Consider the following 22,375-nt stretch of genomic DNA (forward strand, 5'->3'; position numbering starts at 1 on the left):
TTTCTGTGGCTGCCTGGTTTCTTTAAGGATATTTTTTATCTATTTATTGATTTGTAAGAGCTCTTCAAATTAATTTAAATTTAAAATATCTTAAAAGATATTAACCTTGCACCTGTCCTATTTGTTCACAAATATTTATTCAGTCTTCATTTTTCTTTTAATTTAAGGTGACTTCATTTCCTTCAAAATTTTCCTTTATAGGGAACCTGGGTGGCTCAGTGGTTGAGCATCTGCCTATAGTTCAGGTCGTGATCCTGGGATCCTGGGATGGAGTCCCAGATCAGGTTCCCTGCAGGGCCTGTTTCTCCTTCTGCCTATGTCTCTGCCTCTCTCGGTGTGTCTCTCATGAATAAGTAAATAAAATATTTAAGAAACAAAATTTCCATTCTTATTTCCATCATGGTTGTAAAGTTCTTGTTTACTCCAAACTAACATAAATATGTGATTATTTTTCCCATGTATGCTAATACTTTCATTTATTTTACCTTGACATCCTTTGTCTGCTTAAGAGTTATGCTTACAAAAGACTTTGCATCCTCCTTAATTTCATTTTCCTAAGTGTTTTTATTTTTCAGTTTCCCAATAATATTAACAAATATCTATGCTTTATCCTGTTGATTTAAAGCACTTTATTATATATGTAGGATCAGCTGTGGTATAATGGGGAGAGCAGACAATCTTAGCTTGTCTTAGCTAGAATGGTTCTAATGTTTGCCTTTTAAGCATAATGCACATGTTTCAGTCACATATGTTTTCATTACATACAAGAGCTATTCTTCAAGTCCTATTTTACTATAACTTTACATCAGGAATAGTCATTCCTTTTTCTGTTACTGACATAATGGGTTATCATAATACATATTTTTATCAATGAGCCATCATCAAATTCTTGGACTAAACCTACTTATTCAGAGTACATAATTTCTTTATTATACTTGATTTCTTGCAGCCATCATGCATTTAGAATTTTACATTTCTAAGAAAGATTGGTCTGCAGTTCTCTACGGTTATGCTAGTTATAAGTAAAAGAATGGGAAACTTGCCTTTTTGTGCTTAAATATTTCAGATGGCACAAAAATTGCGTGTTCTAAAATGGTTTGAAAGAACTCATTCCTCAAACCATATGGGTCTGACATCTTTCCAGAGGTTATTTTTAGATGTTTTTCATAATTTCTTTCAGGTTCTATTCAGTTTTCCATATTTCTCCTACACTCAGTTGTTTTTTATAAAATTATTTTATTTATTTTATAAAATTATTTTTTCATCCACGTATGTATCTGTATTGGCATGTATGGATATTGAATTCTACTTTTTCTGATATTTGTATATAAGCATATATAAATAACTAATTACACTCCCTTGATCATTCTTAATAAAGTATATAGCTATTTCTTTTTATTTCTCTAGTCACCTTTCTGAAAGTTTTGTCCCTTTTATTGGCTTTAATTCAAACGGAAGAAAGAAGAAAGAAAGAAGAAAGAAAGAAAGAAAGAAAGAAGAAAGAAAGAAAAGAAAGAAAGAAAGAAGAAAGAAAGAGATCTCCAGTGTTTATCATTTATATTTTTTTTTAAGATTTTATTTATTTATTCATGAGAGACACACAGAAAGAGAGAGGCAGAGACACAGGCAGAGGGAGAAGCAGGCTCCATGCAGGGAGCCCGACATGGGACTCGATCCCAGGTCTCCAGGAGCAGGCCCTGGGCTGAAGGTGGCGCTAAACAGCTGAGCCACCCAGGCTGCCCAATTTATATTATTTTCATACATATTAATTTCTATTCATATTTTCATTCACTCTTCCTTGGATAGGACACAATTCCACATACAACCATAAATAAAGTCCAAGGATATTATTGATTTCTCTACCTTCTGTTACCTACTTAATATTTAAAATATTGCTTCCTGCTATTTGAGTTTTTGACTTCCCTGTTTTTTAATTTGTACATTTTTGTAATTTGATACCTAAAATTTTGATTACATTTTTCTTTGTATTTTACCATTAGCATTTAAACTGTTCCCTTTTGCACCTTTAATATTTTCATGTAATTTTACTTCTCTTGGCATCAACCCTGATTTCTTCTGTTTAAAATCACATGTAAGTACACCTTCATCCCCTCATTTTCAAGTTTTTGTTTTGTTTTGTTTTTAATTGAATTATAGTTGACATGCAATTTAATATTAGTTTCAGATATAGGACTAGTGGTTTGACAATTCTATACATCACACAATGCTCACCATGAAAAGTATAGTTACAATCTGTCACCATACAACTTTATTACAGTGTTCTTGATGACATTTCCTATGCTGAACTTTCCCTCTCTGTGGTTTATTTATTTTATAACTGGAAGTTTGTAACTCTTAATCCTCTTCACCTATTTTGCTCATCTCCCCACCCTCCACTCAGGCAACCACCAGTTTGTTTTCTGTATTTATGAGTCTGTTTCTGTTTGTTTGCTTTACAGGTTCCCCTTATAAGTGAAATTGTATGGTATTATGTCTTTCTCTGACTTACTTCACTTAGCATAATATCCTCTAGCTCCACCTATGTTGTAGAAAATGGCAAGATTTCATTATTTTTTTCATTATTTTTTATATCTGAGCAATATTCCGTTCTCTCTCTCTCTCCCTCTCTATTGATAGATGATAGATAGATAGATGATAGATAGATAGATAGATAGATAGATAGATAGATAGATGATAGATAGATAAATAGATATCACATCTTCATTCATTCATTGGCAGACACTTCACTTGCTTCCATGTCTTGGCTATTGTAAATAAACATAGAGGTGTATGTATCTTTTCTAATTAGTGTTTCCATTTTCTTTGAGTAAATACTCAGTAGTGGAAGTACTGAATCATAGGGTATTTCTCTTAATTTTTTGAGGAACTTTCAAGTATGAAAGTTCTTCCACAGTGGCTGCACCAATTTACATTCCCACCCACACTGCACAGGGGTTCCTTTTTCTCCACAACCTCACCAATACTTGTTGTTTCTTATCTTTTTTATGTTAGCTATTCTGACAGGTATGCAAGCTTTATTCTTTAATTTTGTTTAGGGGTGCCTACTGATAAATGCATGTTAGCTGGATTTCATGTTACTCTAGTGTTTTTCTCATTTACATAACAAGTAGGTCTAATGTTCCTAACTATCTCTTTCCTTTCTTATCTTGCAAGACAATCTTTAAATGTGGGAAATGCCAATTAAAATGAGAATGGGAAAGCACATACATGTATGTGTGCAGTTGTGTATATGTGTGTATATGTGTGCATTCATGTAACATGTGTTCATCTGAAGCTGAAGAGACCAAAAGATGACCACAACAGACTAACAAAGTCCAGTAAAAAAAACTGAACTGGATCTCAAAATTGCAGCCCCACATAGCAGCTGTAGCCAGAAACCATAAAACATGGTGCACTGTCATATTTCCTCTGATGGCAGAGACATCTGGGCAGCATGGGGAGACAAGCTCAAAAGATTCAGGAGGACAGGTGAAAGCTAATTTAAATAAAAGGATGAAATTGGGACTTAATGACAGGGTACCTCTTCCAGGAACGGCAGAATGTTGCTTTATATCCTTGTCTATATCAGTCTCTATGGTAGTATCTGAGGAAACAATTACAATTTGCCTGAGTCTTTGAATAATCAAATTTATAGCAGTGCTGTGATATTTCTATCAACTCCTTTCAGAATCTCAGAATAATTTGCCTACATTTAGAGGCTCATGCTGGCTACCTCTCTGGACTGCCTGAGCCCCGTAGTACCCTCCCCTCCAAGTATTCCTCTCACCTGTTCCAAGTGAGCTACCTAATTCATCAGAGGTGGAGACCCAAGAGGGTCTTGGCCCACTGCCTGCACCTTATGACTGGGCTGGATCAATCTTCTGTTTTTAGCAAAAGTGGCAAAGATCATGGCCTACCAAAGAGAAGAGGCAAAATCTGGTTCTCTGGAATGTGTTACTGAAAAATGTTGTTTGGGAATTCACTATTCCATGGAGGAATTTTCTCCCCTTCCTGAGAGAAGGAGGCCAGTTACCCATAACCGTAGAGAGATTAGAAGCTAGAACACACTTGCTCTTTACTCATTTATTCAAAAATAGATCCAAAAGAACTATGATTTTTTTTTCTCCAGCAAAGTTTAAAAATATGTCTCTTTTAAAGGATGACATTTTAATACAGCCTTGGGATATTCACACAGGTTTTTGAAAGTGACTTTAATCCACTGCCCTCATTAGAAATCATTTGCATTTCTTAGGCATCCTCTCTTCTGCTTTTTATGGTCTGTAAGTTGGGCTCACCTGCTCAATCAGCCTGTAGTCATGGGTATCAGGAAGAAAAAATGCTTCAATACATTTCAGATGGAAATGGGCATCTAGGGAGAGAGCATCATGAATAAAGAGCCATCCTCACACACCTGTGGCCTCCTGAGGGCAATTCCTCCCCTGGAGTACACTGTGAACTTCTTGACAGGTGACCTGGCAATCTAAGGGTGGACCCACATTGGCACTGGTCCATCTCACCTGCTTCATGTTCTTGGCAGCCAAAGGGCGTTATCATCCTACTATGGTCCAGCTCCAAAAGGTCCCCAATATACTCTATCAAGAACTATTTTACATACCAGTCTCTTTTTTCTTAATTGTTTATTATATACACAATGCAGTCAATATGAAAACTAAGAAATATGATAAACAAAGACTGAATGAGGCACAGGTGTTCAATGCAGGTCTCATCAAAGCACAATAAAACCAACCCATTAAAGAGGTTTAGATGCATTACTTTCTCCCTCAGCAGATTTTTATGGCTCCCCTACACCCACATTCACAAAATAGAAAGGAATGAGAAGTCACATGTGTGTTCCCTAATGCTGCCTGGTTAACAGGCCCCGGAGAAAGAAGGGCTTGTGCTTTTCCAGGAAAGTAGCCAAAGAGACACTCTCTTTTGTGCTTTCTCCAGCGAGGTCATGAGTAGCAACTCCATATATTAAAAGTGCAGACAATGACACAGCCAAATGTTTCACACAAAGCCTAATTAGCTGCATGTGTTTGTATTCTCATCCCTCTTCTGAAGTCACACAGAGCCCACTCAGAGCTAGACAAAGCCTTCCTTGCTTCCTTGTACCCCAGCTCCTGGACAATCCTGACATGTAGCTTTGTCTCAGCTTTGAAACATAGAGGTCAGTTTGAGGGGCACCTGAGTGGCTCAGTTGGTTAAGCATCCGACTCAAGTCATGATCTCAGGATTCTGAAATGGAGCCCCATGTCAGGGTCCTTTCTCAGCAGGGAGTCTGTTTGTCTCCCTCTACCTTTGCCCCTCCCTCTGCTTGCAGGTGCTCTCTGTCCCTCTCTCTCTCCTCTCAAATAAATAAGTGCATCTTTAAAAATACATGAGGGGGGTCAATATGACACATAGAGATCGCATGAGAAAGCTGGGCCCCCATAGGAAATACACATAGCCATTTCTCTCATCCATTCTGCCACCTCTGGTTCATTAGAGGACCAGGCCAAAGGGGTCAATAGTACCTCCATCCCCACCTCTGAGGAATGTCAAGAGAGACTGCTGGTTCAGGTGCCTAAGACTTGTAAAAATTTTTCATATGGGTATTTAGCATAGAAACTTCAGGAGAACATTCCTAAATCAGTCAGAGGATTCAAATACTTCAACATCAATGTCCCTGCAATAGGACACTACCAATGTGCACACCTACAATGAACCCATCAATTTCTCCATGTAGCCCATTTCTTCATGTTGGCTAAGGGACGAAGATGGAGCAACATAGGTAGGTCAAATAAAAGTGAACTAGCATTCAGGTAACTAAAACAGCTAATAAAAAGTTTTACTACCCCTCTGGTCTTGAAGGATGGAACATTTCCTTCATACAGAGACCAAGATAGTGAGCATTTATGATCTGGGCCCTCCCCATTGTTAGAGTCCATCACTCAAAATTACCTCTGGAAGGGAACCTCCATGAATGAAATCTTGAGTCACTATAGTCACTAATATTCCTTGTTTCAGGCATGAAAGAGATCACTGTATAAATTTTGCTACTTAGGGGGAAAAAAGCAAAAACTTAGTAGACTCTTCTTTATTGTTACTATGTCAGTAGCAGTATAGCAATGAGTGAGCATTGAAAGTAACGTGAATGCAGGAAAATATAAATAGCCAGAGTCATTTTCAGCCAAGAAACAATCAAACAACAATCTTCTGACATTGTGCAACCCCAGGGCTTCCGGATGTGCCAAGGAGAAGATTGATTGCTTGCCTTTGGGAGGCATTCTTTCCGTTTGAGAAGGATCTGTAGGATAATCATTACACAGTTCTTTGGAGCCTCAAATGGGCTCTCTCTATAGCTTAGTTGTATTTTATATACACAGCTCCTCTGTGAGGGTTAACCAGAAGGTATAAAATGATACTACACATAGCCCTATGCACCTCAGTATTCAGGAAATCAAAATGCTCAGTGTTATAAAAGGCACAGAAAGAAAATGGGAGGCATTTGCAATAGTGTGAATTCAAACTCTAACATTGACACTCTGCTCTTGCCAGCAATTTTTTTAGGTCAAATTTGAATCAAAGAAAATAGCACACTTAAAGTTTGTTTAATGATACTGAGTAATCAGTGTTTCTAGAATGATCCAACAAAATGCTCTGTGTTCTGTGCCACCTGCAGTGCTGCTTGCCATCTTCCCCATGTTGTCTTGAGAAAGAAGTCAGAGACTAAAGGTTGAGTTTCCTTGGAAGGGAAGTTGCATCATGATCCTTAATGACACACACATGCACTCATGCTATTAGAGAAACATATAAAGAGAATTTTAGATGTATAGTGAAAAGTGGAAATATGCCACTTGAAATGTGTTTGCTACTATTTCAACATTCAGGATGGGATACCAAGGTCCAGAAAAAAAAGAGGTCTTATACTAAGGGATACAGACTTAAAGCCCTTAGAAATCCAGACTTAAAACCCTTAGAAACTGGAAATAAATTAATAAAATTAGTTAAAAACCCATTCACCAAAATGGCTAAAATGAAAAACAGAACTATCACCAAATAAAGATAACATTGTGGGAAAACTGAAACCTTCATAGCATATGCTGCTTGTAGGTGTAACCACTTCTGAAAACTGCTTCACAATAGCTGTAAAGTTGCACACGTGTCTATTCTATGACCCAGCAATCCCACTCATAGGAAAGTATACCAAATAAATATATAAAATGTTCACTAAAAGACATGTACTAGAATGTTTATGACAGCACCATCATTCACAATAGCCCCAACTAGAAACACTTCTCAATCCATCAAACAGAAGTTAATAAATTGTAATATACAGAGGAGTATCATGCTGTATCCATACTACATAAACAACCACATAATGGCAACATGGATAGAATTCATTTATGTACTGTTGAGTACAATAAAGCGAAATAGGCTCTCCACAGGGAGCCTGCTTCTCCCTCTGCCTATGTATCTGCCTCTCTCTGTGTGTCTCTCATGAATAAAATAAATAAAATCTAAAAAAAAGAAAAAAAGAAAAAGAATTACTATCACAAGATCTGAGAAAAGTGAAAAAAATACATGGAGGTAAGCCTTCCATGAGAAGCCACTTTCCATGTAAGAATTTTGCAAATACAGAGAAGACAATGGAGAGCGCTGGCTATGTTCTATTTCTTGATCCAGGTAAGGGATGTATTAGAACTCCTTTTGTGTATTCTGGAATTTTCTATATGTGAGTTGTAGCTCAAAATACAATGGTTAAAATGGAAATATCAAACCAGCATTGCAACAGGAAAACAACAACAAAAAAACAAGAGTTGATTTCAGATTTAGCCAAAGCAATACAAAGTGAGAAAACTGTAGACAAGTAGTTCAAATGTTCTGAAAGAAAAATACTCCACAAGCATACCTTCAAGTAGAAAGTATAAAAGCAATAAATAGACATTCTTTAGTACACAGTAACTTAGAAAATCCAGGGCCTGTGAGCCTCTCTTACAAAAATTATTATAGGATGAATTTCTGGTAGCAAAGACAGCTATACACAAAATGAAAGGAGAAGAGAGTAAAACAAGGACCAATAGTTGGCACTGTATTCATTTATATATAAAACTTAGTCTAAGCAACTTGAGAATTAAAAGATAACTGCCTCCTTTAATTTCACTGTGAATTTATCTCTACTATATTAGAGAAGGATTATGTTTAATATTGTCAGTAAAAATAGCATGTGTTCTATGAACCTAATCTTTTATTTCTGTCTTTCTCTCTCTCTTTCTCCATCTCTGTATCTATCTCTCCTTCTATCTATCTATCTATCTATCTATCTATCAAAGGATATCTGAAATTATGTTTGCCAAGTGTTAAAAACAGTTGTTCTTGGTAATGGGGTTTCGGGTCATTATTTTTTCCTTTGTGCATGCTCCATTTTACTGCATTTTTATTTTAAAAAATGAACTTTTATGTTTATTAAAAATAACAATTATTCTTTCAAAAAATAAAAAATAAAGTGGGAACAATATAAACAAAAATAAAGTCTCTACACACAAGTCAGTTAAGAAAGTATGTTTCCCTTAGCAACACTGAAGGATATATTTAAACATAGCATTCGATAAACACATAATTTAGCAATCAACAAAATAACTGACAGTCAGCATGTAAATTATTCATATTTTAATTTTTCAACTGTTTACTCTTTTAAATTTTTATTTCTCCCTTTAAAGCAAACATATTTATTCAGGAGTCTAAAATAAGAAAAGAAGAAAATTTTGTATCAAGCTGGGTTTAAATTACACATTGAAAATTTAGGTTCAACAGAAGAAAGAAGCTTCAGATAAAAAGAAATCAAACCTATCTTAAAATGGTTGCAGTACTATTTACTTTATTAAATTCCACTTCTATAATGCCACTCTAAAGTTATTTCGTCCCCCCATATTTCCACTCCTAACAAATGCAGTCTTCTGAAGCAGGCCAGAACTTCTGGTACTTTTGTTCTTTTCTGCATTGTGCATGACATCCAGTCAGGGGTGTCTATCATGACTCTACCTCTGAAAAATCGGGTAGCCTCCAATGCATACATTCCTATTGTCACTAAAGTCAAGTCTGGATTCTCTAGCATCCACACTGGCTGTCTTACCTGGAATCTCAACACATTCATTTTTTTTAGTTCGCTTATGGAATCTACCATGAGAGGGCACAGAGCTGGCCATGTGAATGAATCTCCTGGCATCAGCCGGGCTACAGTCCCACAAGAAGAGTCAGCAAGAGATGTCTATGACACAGTGTGATAGAAGAGCGGAAAGCAATCACCCTCATAGTGGGCATTGTCCAGTCTGGGGAAGCCTGGGGGTGGTGCTCCCCCAAGAGGTGAAATAAACCTGACAGATGATTGCCAAGTACAGAAAAAGGTACTCCAGGAAGAGAGAGTATGACATGTGTGGGGAAATGTCTAACTGTTCACTAAATGAAGAGAGAAGATAGAGGTTGTAGTCGTGGCCCATAGGCCAGAGCAAGACCTGGGCCAGGTTGTGGAGGCATAACAGACTCTAGGCCTGATGGGATTCCACCTGAACAGCACTGCCAGATAACCTTTCCAAAAATGTAACTCTGATTTTTCTCATTCCCTTGCTTAAAATTTGCTAGCAGTTCCTCAATTAAGTATAAGCACCTTCAGAATAAATGACAATTGTTTTCTCATTTTGCAGCAGATTGGTGGATACTGCTCCACAGCCTATGCATATTATTCATTATGATAATGAAAGAGGGTAGGAGAAAATACTTAGGAAAAAATGTGAATTACCGTTGTGACTCCTTCCTATGCCATGTTAAACTCAAAGTCCTAGACTTAAAATTTCTCTCAAGGGAGCATAGGCCCTTATCATTTCTGAATAAGAAAATGAAAGAAAACTGAATAAGAAAAAAAACCTCTGAAATATAGACCATTTTTCAAGACATAATGAAGCATCACTTCAAATTATGAAGAATGGTCAAAAGAATGTCGATAAAGCCTTGTAGACATACTGTAACAAACTGGTATGTATTGTACATAATCAAAATAGTGATTTAACTAAGAAAAAGTTTCAGAAGGACAGAAGTGTTTAAAACCACTTTTGTCTTTAGTAGTTAAAGAACCTTCCTGCAACTTTATGTCTTCCATCAATTCTGACAAAGAATCATGCTCTTTTTAGGTATCTATGATGTTTCAAGCACAGCAACTGTACCTGGGGAAAAGGAGAAAGGCTTTAATGTGCCCCATCCCTTCTGGAGCTCCATATAGTCAATCCACAAAAGTTCCACAAATCCTGATTTAATAAAATCAAAATAACTTAGCTGTAGTTCCCTATCCAGTGATCTTTCCATTCACTCATGTGCTGAAGATACAATGATGAACAGAAAACAGTCATAGAATCCAAGGGAGACAGAATGAACCATAACAGAAATCTGATTACAGCTCTAATTAAGATTTGTACAAGGCACTGTGGGATCCACACTGATGCATCCTATATCTATCTGTGGGCATTCTGAAATGCACCCAAGGAAGATAGGAACTGGGCAGGAAGTTGAAGGATGAATGAATTTCTCAGGCAGGCAAGGTCAGAAGGGCACTCAAGACTATGCTCAAGAGTTTGAAAGGCAAAATACAGCCAGCCTTGACCACAGGGTACAAGCACCTGACAAAGGCAGAGAAAATCAAATTATAAACCCCAGGAACATTTTCAGTGTTGCCTTTTGAAATGTTCACTCTGAAAAGACTGCAGAGTATGAACAGTAAGGGAAGAGACTAAAGGCATAGAAGCAGTTAGAAAGTGTCCACATACACCCAGTGAAAAACGATGAGGGTTTGAACTCCTTCTTCCTTGGACCTGGCTTTTTTGGTTCAATTCTCTCTTGGTAGGACTTGTCCATGCAAATGACTAACTTCAAAAGGCATTAAGCCCAAATCATCTGACTCCAAATTTCAATTTTATAATTTCTGGGACCTCTTCTCAGACAACGAGCTCTGGTAGGGCAGCAGGGAGGCTTTGTTCACATCTATGGCTCTGGTAAACATCACATGTGGATTCACATCTAGGGCTGCTAAACTATCTTAAGTCAGTGACTCAGGAACTTCTAAAATCTGATTAAAGCCATGGATCTTTTAACTCAGAAATTATGTAAACACAAATTTTAGTGCCCAGGTTGTGTCCAAGAGTGACTGAGACTTGGGCTTTTACATTTAACTAGATTTGGTAGATATTATAGGGAATAGTATTCTAAGTGCTTCTAAAGATTTAGGGTTTCACCCAGTGAGAAATCATTGATCTAGATATACTTAAAAATAGCTAAATTTTTATTTGAAATACAGATGCCTGCTTTTAATTATTAAGTAAGCTTTGGTTATGTTGCTTCATGAATAAACCATATGTTCTAAAAGGTCTCAAAATTTAGAACTAACTCAATTATTATTATTCAGTGTGGGACACACTGTATTGGATTCAGCATGGCATGAGATTATACAGAGAGTGATTTACTAATCATAAGACTAGATTCTATGTTAATGAAGCCATAATAAAAAGCTCATTTATTGAGCCCAATGCTAACTGGTCAGAATGTGGCCGTTGCTGCTTTTCTTCTCTTGTCCAAAGATGAATTCTGACACTTCCTCCATCATTAGTTACAACATTGAGGGTTTTTCAAGCCACCCAACAAGTAGCAGTGACACTTGCCCTGACCCCAGAGGACTATACTCCCATGCAGGTTTCTGTGGACCAGTAAAATATGAAGAAAAGAGATGGGAGTCATAATTACAAGTTTTGCTTATTTGTCCTCTATGGTGTTCATATATCAGCACACACTTCTTGAGTGTCTGTCATAAGTCGGGCAGTGTGGTAGACACAAAGCTACAGCAATAGGAAGAAAGAGGGTGCACTTACAGTGTAGGAGAGGGAAGATACTCCTGTAGCACAAGTCCCAGAGAGATAAGGAAGCATCTTCTGCACATGCTCATCTTGGAAATGCAGACTAGGCATGTCAGTGAAGAACGGATGGATGGAAACTGATGTGCTAGCTCTCCAAACCAAGAATATCAAGTAAACCAAACATATACTTCAAGGCAGTATTCCAGAAGGGAAAGAATCTTAGTGTTGAGGGGTGAATGAGCTAGGTCTGCATAATGCACATGAAAGAGAGGTTATGTTTACATACAAATGTGCCTACATGTAGCAACAAAAATAACAGAGGCTTAAACTAAACAGTTTATTTTTCTTTTATATAAAAGCCCAAGCTGGTAAGAAATTTCTGTTTTTGCAAATCCATCGGTGACCCAGGCTCCTACTATCTTATTGCTCCCACATTCCTAGGATGTTTTGTTCACATAATAAAAGATGGCTTATCATTAAATCCATACTCTAAGCAGCAGCATAGAAGAAGAAAGAAAGGGGAATATACCCCTCACTTCAATGACATATCTCAGAAATGGCACACAACCCATTGTCCAGATCTTAATTACATACACAAACCTAGACACAAGGGAAGTGAGGAAATGTGTCTAATTAAAAATTATTGTAGAAGGGGAGAGAGAAGGATATCACTTACATATTCTTTTAACTCAGCCTCCACATTTAGTGAGGGGAAAGCTATATTCAAGTCAAGATTAAGCCAGTGAAAACTAAACTCTCCAGTTTGAGATGTACAAAATATATTTAGAATGCCAGGCATCAAAATCTCTCATCTTTTGGGCCTAAAAGTAACCCAGGTCACATAAATACTGGGGACAATGCAAAGAGTGAGGCTAAATAAGCATGTGAATTAAGACAAGATTATCCTACAAGATCAAGAGCCAACCATAGAAGAGGGAGGGTGGGGTTGCTGAAGCTGTATAATAAAAGCAATGCCAAGAACAAGGGCAAAAAATCAGCAACATCCCTCAAGGAAGCAGTGGTTGCCCTGGGATCTATCAGGGAAGGCATTCAAGTCTGGAGATCCAGTCAGGGTACTGCTTGAAACTTTGATTAAGGGTCCTTTTATTTATGCATTTATTTCGCGGTGCTACCAACACCTAAATGGTGTGGATGGATAAACTTAGGATTATCAGTAGGAGAAGCCACTGATGGAGAAGAAACCACTTGGAAAGCCTGAATTGTGCTAATGATTCTCCTACATAGCCAGGATGCATACACCAGCTATCCTCATAGAATTTGACTGTCCAAAGTTATATTTAGTCAAAACTATACATGTTTTGCTTCTTAGTAGTTTGCTTCTATATAAAATCATAAGGGGAACACAGTTTGAGAGACTAAGTTTCACATTCTGATTTCCCTTCTGCTGGCACTGCTGCCTCTGGCAAGTTATTTGGGATCTCTGAACTTCAATTTCTTCCTTACATTAAATGTATAAGTTAATTTGGAGAAAATGAATACCTCCTTAGTACTAAATCTTCTCATTCATTTTATACACCTCAGTGAAGTTTTCTTTGCATCACATTTCTTGTTAACTGCATTCCTGGGTATTATATAATTTTGTTACTTTGATGCCAGATATCTTGTTCCTAACTGTATTCAGAAGTATACCAAAAAAGTTGATGATGTCTTTTTTGTATATTTTTGTAACTGGCCACTGTAGGAAACTCGCTTTATTAGTTCTAATAACTTTGTAGCTGATTTTCTTGAATTTTTTAGGAAAATGTTACCTGCATTTAATAAATATTTATTGAATGAATGAGTGAACTGAGTTGCCCCTATATTTTCAATGCTTTTCACTAGTCCTATTTAAACCAAATTTCTTCATTCTTTAGAGCACATTTAATTCATATTTCAGTTGTCTTATTAATGTCTCCAAGTAATTTTTCCATAAGATCATATGAACGCTATGTTGTCTCAGTTATTACATATTTGATAATATACTTGTTTTGCCTTTGTCTTAAAACCCAATAAATATTGACCCATTATCTTTGGGTATCTAAAGTTTCAGAGGATGTCTTACTAGACTGTAAGTTCCATGAGGGCATGGATCTACATTGGCTACCTTTCAAGCACAAAGCAGAGTAACTGGAATGTCATAGGCACTTTCATTAGTCAGCTTTTGTTTAGTTCTGCTGCTGTAACAGATAAGTCTAATAGTTCCAAACAATGAAAGTCTATTTCTCAATCACATTATGTGTCAGCTGCAGGCAGGCTGAGGCTCCACTCATAGCTATAGCTCTCCTTACATCTTTTTTATCCCACAATCCAGGTTGATAGAGCAGATCCTATCTGGATATTTTTTCCTCACAGAAAGGAAAGGACAATGGCAGAACTACATATAAATCTTGCTTTTAAATCTTCTACTAAAGTGCAGCACATAACCTCAACTTATATTCCATTACCCAAAGGAAGTTACATGGCCAAGGCTGACATCAAAAGGGAGGTATGCTCCCTCCATAGGCAGGCATGTCAGGTCACATAGAACAAGTAGGAATGTATTAATCTTCTTATAGACAGGACAACAAATTCAGAACAATAACACATCATGGGACTTGACAAATACTTGTTGAATAAATACAATTGTTTTCTTTTTCTCCCTGCCTGGACCCCTACTGGATTTTTTCTTTATTCCTAAAAATTCAGTATATCATTAGACTGTATCTGAAGATGGAGTTTAACAAAAACATTAGATTGTGAATCTAATATCTCTATTCAGTCATCTAGTCTGGTCCTTAGTGAATATTTTATCTCTTATGTTTTTGGTGGAATTTTTTTTGTTTTGTTTTGTTTTCAATCTTAGGGAAATGAACTTCTATCCTTTTCCTTATTTTTGCTTTTACACTCTGCTTTGTTCTTTCTGTTAAGTCTTATTACAAGTATAATTAATATCTTGTGTCTATTCCCCACCTAGCTTATCTCTTCTTACAAACTTTGAATATCTTCACTTTTCTCTGAGCTCTAAGAATATTACTACAATAGCTACCAGACTCCTAGATCTACTTTCTGTGAGGGTCAGCAGTGTTCACTGTTTTATATAATAGATGATCAAAAATAAAGAAATCAGGTGTCAGACTGTATAAGTCATTTTTCAATAAGTTATTGTATTTTTTCCCCTCAAGGTGGAATTAAAATAAAAATCATGTGATTATGTCTCTGTTAACCATTAAGTGCGTTTAGGGTTTTTTTAAGATTTTTATTTATTTATTAATGAGAGACAGAGAGAGAGAGAGAGAGAGAGAGATGCAGAGACACAGGTAGAGGGAGAAGCAGGCTCCATATAGGGAGCCCAACATGGGACTTGATCCCGGGACTCCAGGATCATGCCCTGGGCGGAAGGCGGCGCTAAACCACTGATCCCCCCGGGGCTGCCCTAGTTTTAAATGTGCAACAAATCACTGAAACCCAGCTAATATATGTTTTTATTTTGATTACAAGTAGGGGCCCTTTAATCCCATTTTGTCCATTTTTCTAGGACAATTATCAATAGCTCCTATTTTCATTCCCAGAAGGATCGTGGTTTGGAATAGAAATTATATTATTACCCTAATCATTAATCAACTTTTGTCTCCTTATAAAGACAAAGATATTAAGAATAATTAGGCCCCACCCCTCTGACTATCCTTAGGAGGATCTAAGTCATTAAAAAACAATCTCTCGCTTCTGATGTTACATCCTCGAAGACAATTAACCAGTGCAGATCTGGACCTGTTTCGATGAATAAGAGCAGAGAAGGGAAGTATTACAAGAAAAGCTAATCTACAGGCAAAGAATTGGATTGCTGCATTTGATTAATGCATCCACACTTTGCTGGTTTCTGAAGATGGGGAAAAGTAGGGTTCTAATGGAGCATATCCATCACCAAACCATATCCATTGCATCGGTAGAGAAAGTATTTGCATTCTGTGGTATTTGTCTAGCCAGAAACTGGGACACATCTTCCTTCTATGTTCACAACAGTGAACAATCGGGATTCTTTTTTCTTTTGCTGAGTTTATATTTTATCTATGTTATCTGGATAAACTTCCAGGAATGTTTGTGGAAAGTGAAATATGCAGTCAGTAAATTATTTGGGTTAGTCTAGAAGTCATACTGTGATATCCTTCATTAAGGATTTTTAAAAATATTTCTATCATTTTTTTATTTCTAAGAACTCTTTTGTTTCCATGAAAGATAATTCTTTCATGATTCTCTACTTACATTTTATTGATGTAACACCCCCTCTGATTTCATTGTATTCTATTATTATTTATCTATTAATAGCAGTAAATTTGTTGAAAAGGAACTACAGGTCCATATTGGCATTCTAAATTTTTTATTACTGATTTTATAGGTAGATAGATGGAAAGACAGAAATTTAGAAATAGTTGCAGATTCTATATATACATATATTGGGAAAGTTTTTAAATGTTTACTTGTTCCTTCATGGTAGTAGGAAGTCTATGTTCAGTTTTAGGAGTTAACCCAGGTGCTACTGAAGTTTCTATGGCTCAAATATATTAGTGTTCAAATCTTTAGGAAAGTATCAAGAGAAAAAGGAAAGGTTTTAATTTATTGAAAAAACAATAGTCTTCAGAGCATGGGGTATTTTAGTAAATACAGGCAAAACAAGGCAGGCTTGGGCAGAAAAATCTTTTTGGGCTAAACATTCTCTCCACCTCTTGAATCCTTTCTCTCTGCACACACACAGTCCTCCTAATCCAACAGAAGGAAGCCCGCATGACCCTTAGCTTATCATCTACATTCCAAGCCATTTGGGGTGCCATCTTGGGATATTCCCATTCTGTGTAGATCCTTGCAAAGCCTGGTTGGTAAGTCTAATATGATCATAAATTTGCCCACCCCCACCCATACACACATATCCATTGCTGATAACCAGTTCTCATTCTCAATTCAGTTAAGAGGAATTTACTGAGTTATTTGTTTTGTTTGCCAGAGGTCTTCTTAATCTCTTAGGTAAGTTATTCCCTCAATAGAAAGAATGGGAACTTATCAGTCCCTCCTTCTTGTCTCTACATTCAAAAATCCTTGAAATTCTAAAATGACACCACTTGCTAATTCATAGCCATGACATAGGGATTTCTTTGTTATTAGGTCATATCCATAGAGATGTGGAAAACTACAAAGAACTGGTCCTGTGGGCTAAGATGGCTATTTGGAACAGAAGTTGGGAGAAATTCATTATTCTATTCCATTATCATAGGTTCAATCCACTACAGCATGCAGATATTTCAGTGAGTTCCAAAGCAACCCAATGGAAACTTCCTCAATCACATGAGATGACAAAATGGTCTCTTATTTGAGACTTTTGGCAGACATTCCTTCTTTCTAGAGCTCTGTCTCATATCTCCAAGGTCACCAACAATTCAATCACTATGGAATCAATAAGTAGACAACACTAAGTAACTGAATTGGCGTTCCCAATGTGGCAGTACTGAGTACTCCCCTCTAAATTTTACCCTGGCACTGGAAGCAAGTGCCCTTTTATTTAAGGTACTGAAGCCACAATTGTTTGAATGTGTGCTCTAAACAATTCGTTTGTGTTATAACCCTTTGTTTGCCTGTGATTCAACTTTGGAATCACTGTCAATGAGGATTATATCATGAACATTATCCTTGGAGTACTTTATGTAGCAATTCTTATCACATTGCTGCTATGTCTGTTGAGGCAGTTGGTTTAGGGGTGCAAATAGGAGGCATAGTATGGTTATTAGTGGCTATTGCCTTTATTTTTAGTTCTGTTTAACTACTAAGAAAAATACTGACAATTTAAGAGCTTCAACTGAACAGCAAGCTTCAAAAAAAGATGTGTGAGTTTACTTGAGTTACTTTTAACTTTGAGCTCCACCTACACACACCTGCTGAAAGTGTGGACAAGAGGGAGGACATGTGGTGACAGTCCTTGGACTGAGAGACCTCAAAGGAACCTAAGAGAAGCTTAAGGTCTCTGGGATCCCTTTAAGAAAATTGCAAAGTCTGGGAAAATGCTTCATCCAGGTGTCTTTCTTCTATTTTGGACATACAAGAAATCAGAAGAAAAGCAAAGTGTAATTTGCATTTTCAGTAGGAAGCAGAAGTGTGTAGTCCTTCAAAACAGCCTATCCTTACTCAAAAAAATCAGCAAGTCATGCATGTTAATACTGAAGAGATTAAAGCCTAAAGAGTCTAATCTCTCTATTCTCAGTTAGGTAACCAGTTCATGGAAGGGGTAGACGTTGGACATGTGTGTTCCAATTTCCACCCAGTGTCCTCATCCTCACCTTATATCCTTCTCCACATTACTCTACAATCAAAGATGTTTGCCCATGATGGTTTTGGTAGGCATGTGAGACTTCATTTCATAAGACTGATATTTAATTTCCAAATCTCCTATGCTAGAAATCTTTGAGCCTTCTTTGATTTGGCTCTATCTCATTCCTCTGACCACTGAGGAGGGATTAACCAAGTTCAGGCCTTCAGCATTTGGTATCTGGTTTCCTACCATGGCACCTTAATGCACTCCTTTCTCTCAGACTCTCACTTTTCCAATTCTGTATGCTCCCACTAGGTTTATCTTCCTCCCAAGTGATTTGGATCACTCTCTTCCTGAATACTATTCTAGATTCTCATTGCTTACAGAATCTCATTAAAAATCCTTAGGCTCTTAGGATATGAATGTAAAATGCTTCTCTAGCCTCATCTCCTATGATTTGTTTTGCCAAGTATGTACTGCTGGCACTAGGGCCTGCCAGACTTTTCCAGAAAAAAAAAAAAAAAGCCATGCCTGTTGTTCTCCTTTTAATGCCCTAGATCTTAATAGATACCGATTCCTCTCTTCAGAATACTATGCTTTTCTTTTTAAATTATCATAATTTGAAGCAACATAGTTAATTGAGTGCAAGTGAACAAAACAATGTTGAATTCAATACCTATTCTCTCCACTTTGTTTATATTCCAAAATTTATTCTTCTAATTCCTCTAGATGATTAGTTCCAGAAACCATAGAACACCACATCTATGTCAAATATCTTCCTTTAGAAGAATGCTTACCCTGTTACGCCCCCTGTACTGTGATATCCCATAAACAAGTCTGCTGTCAGAGCCCCCTGAGCTAATGGGCATGTGGCCCACACACCTCATTTTCCAGTCACTGCATATTCAGCTGGAGGGAAATAATCAGAGTCATCAATACAATGAGAATCTGGTCCATGTCAACCTTCCACCACGGGTCATCTCCCAAAAGCCAGATATATATCCAAAATAAAGAGAAGGCCCTCAACCAGTTATGCACAATGCCAAGAGAGGCTATGCTTGTCTTAGGATTAAGTTCTAATAACCTGGCTGAAGGGTCTCAGGAAGAGAAATTGTCCAAAAATTTAGTGCTAATTTTTCTGGGGTCTCCTGAGGCTACTTCTAAGAGTAAGAATCCTTGAGAAGCAAGAGGTCTGAAAAAGGAGTAGTCCTATTAAGGTAAAGATCTTCATGTAGAAAGGTATGCATAGAGGAATATTTAATAGGAAATATGTACTCTCGGGAGGATTAGTATTGGTCTTCAAGGGAAAAAGACCTTTTTAGGGGTAGGATCCTAATGGAAGAAAGGTTCTAGTAAAGGATCTTCATGAAATAAGGGTCCTTAAAGGGAAAATGTCCTCATGAACAAAAGTCTTCATAGGGAAGGATTTTAATTGGAGAAAGAGTTCTCCCTGTTTTAGGATCCTTACAGGAGAAGAATACTCATGAGGGAGAGTTCCCTCAGTGAAAAGCCTATATGAGTTTTGTTTCCTAGGCTAATGACTATTCCTCTACCAGAACTCTTCTTCATATGACCTTTCTAAGAAGAGTGGGAGATGTGAGGATTCCATGCATAAGAATAAAAGCAAGGAACCTAATAATAGCAAATGTACATTGGTACTATGTACCAAGCAAGCCTGACTCCCTTTACAATACTAGCTAATTTAATCCTTACAAAAATCCCAGGAGGTAGGTGAATTATCATATACATTTAACAGGGATGAAACTAAAAAACAAGGCAAAGTACCCTGCCTGAATCATAAAAATTGGTAAGTAGTAGAACTAGACTTTGAATCTAAAACCCAGCTTCTTGCCCAATATACTAATCTACAGTAATGTCAAAGGCCTTATATTACTCTACCGCAGAAAGAAGTCAGGGATTATAAACCTGAAATCAAGGGATCCCTGGGTGGCGCAGCGGTTTGGTGCCTGCCTTTGGCCCAGAGCACGATCCTGGAGACCCGGGATCGAATCCCACGTCAGGCTCCCGGTGCATGGAGCCTGCTTCTCTCTCTGCCTCCCTCTCTCTCTCTCTCTCTCTCTCTCTCTCTCTCTCTCTCTGACTATCATAAATAAATAAAAAAAATTAAAAAAAAAAGAGTAGACATTAAAAAAAAAAAAAAAACCAACAGTTCGCCCATCAAAGGACTAAACAAGCCTGACTCTGCATAGCTTCCAAGATCAGACAAGATCAGGCACGTTCAGGGTGGTATAGCCATAGACTATAAAGGCAAGAGAAATAAAAACAATAATGAACTATTGGGACTTCATCAAGATAAAAAGCATCTGCACAGCAAAGGAAACAATCAACAAAACTAAAAGGCAACCTACAGAATGGGAGAAGATATTTGCAAATGATATATCAGATAAAGGGCTAGTATCCAAAATCTATAAAGAACTTATCAAACTCAACACCCAAAAAACAAACAAGCCAGTCAAGAAATGGGCAGAAGACATGAACAGACATTTCTCCAAAGAAGACATACACATGGCCAACAAGCATATGACAAAATGCTCCGCATCACTGGCCATCAGGGAAATACAAACCAAAACCACAATGAAATACCACCTCACACCAGTAAGAATGGTGAAAATGAACAAGGCAAGAAACAACCAATGTTGGAGAGGCTGTGGAGAAAGGGGAACCCTCTTGCACTGTTGGGGGGAATGTGAACTGGTACAGCCACTCTGGAAAATTGTGTGGAGGTTACTCAAAGAGTTAAAAATAGATCTGCCCAACGACCCAGCAATTGCACTGCTGGGGCTTTACCCCAAAGAGACAGATGCAGTGAAATGCCAGGACACCTGCACCCCAATGTCTATAGCAGCATTGTCCACAATAGACAAAACGGTGGAAGGAGCCTCAGTGTCCTCTGACAGATGAATGGATAAAGAAGATGTGGCATATATATATATGACAGAATATTACTCAGCCACATGGATGGAACTGGAGAGTATTATGTTAAGTGAAATAAGTCAATCAGAGAAAGACAATTATCATATGGTTTCACTCATATATGGAATATGAGAAATAGTGAAAGGGACCATAAGGAGGGGAAACTTAGTAGGGAAAAATTAGAGAGGAAGACAAACCATGAGAGGCTCCTAACTCCAGGAAACAAACTGAGGGTAGCTGAAGGGGAGTTGGGTGGGGGGATGGGGTAACTAGAGGATGGGCATTAGGAGGGCACGTGATGTGATGAGCACAAAGTATTATACTATACGTTGGCAAATTGAATTTAAATACATTATAAATATAAATTTAAAAATAAAAAAGTACACACACACAAAAAAAGAATCTCACAGCTCTATAGGCTTTATTGCTCTCCTATTCTCTTAGCACTGAGGTACCTTCTGCCTAAAAGAGTAAATAATTAAACTCTTAAAACAGAAAGGTTTGAGCATTTGTTCAGGACAGCCACAGTCTCTGGAATACAAAACCCCAGAGTTGCAGTAGGAAGTGGCTATTATTGATGAAAAAAAATCTGGATAGATCTTTGAGGGATTGGATTTAAAAAAGTCAGCTCAAGTTGCCAATTTGGGCCTGAAGAAGAAGAAACTTTCCAAGGGTCCTCAACCCTCAGTAAAGTTCCTGTGACATGCAGGACTCCAAAATAAACCCAACCTTGAGACACTGGTTGAGGCCTGTGATGGAATGCCCATCACTTGCACCTGGTCACCAGCCCAGGAAACAACTCTGCCTTTAGGTCTGCACTATGCTCCTACCTAGGCCCTGCCTAAATTGTAATCCTAATTGGTATGCTGTTGCAGAAACAGCAAACTAATTTTCTTTTTTCAAGTCTGTGCTTCCTAAGATTCCTAATGCAATGAGACATCCAGACATAAAGCAAAGAAAAGGGAGGTGTAACCACCAACAAAAACAAAAGGCAATCTATGATTAGATGATATATGCAAATGATACATCCAGTAAGGGGTTAATATCCAAAATACATAAAGAATTGATAAAACTCAAAAACCAAAACCACAAATAATCCAATTAACACATGAGCAGAGGACCTGAACAGACATTTTTTCAAAGAAAACATAAAGATGGCGAACAGATACATAGAGAGATACTCAATATCATTCATCATCAGGAAAATGCAAATCAAAACAGCAATGAGATATCACCTCACATCTATCAGAATGGCTAAAATCAAAACCACAAGAAACAATAGGTGATGGCAAGG

The 22,375-nt window shown here is 37.3% G+C and overlaps 1 long non-coding RNA gene across 5 annotated transcripts in view; it reads right to left on the reverse strand.

Annotated features, from left to right (window-relative positions):
• The window catches only part of LOC140614292 (uncharacterized), a 232,860-nt gene that overhangs the window by 197,517 nt on the left and 12,968 nt on the right, over nt 1–22,375 (reverse strand). For 4 of the 5 annotated variants that reach the window (XR_012015192.1, XR_012015191.1, XR_012015189.1 and 1 more), the window contains exons 2-3: nt 4,296–4,369; nt 3,542–3,604 (exon numbers count right to left, since the gene is read on the reverse strand). This is a non-coding gene — a long non-coding RNA (uncharacterized lncRNA). Of the gene's footprint in view, nt 1–3,541; nt 3,605–4,295; nt 4,370–9,115; nt 9,508–22,375 lie in introns of those variants that run through there. The other variant, XR_012015190.1, reaches the window with a different exon arrangement.

This window comes from Canis lupus, chromosome 22 (assembly GCF_048164855.1).
Source record: "Canis lupus baileyi chromosome 22, mCanLup2.hap1, whole genome shotgun sequence".
In the NCBI taxonomy this organism is placed as follows: domain Eukaryota; kingdom Metazoa; phylum Chordata; class Mammalia; order Carnivora; family Canidae; genus Canis; species Canis lupus.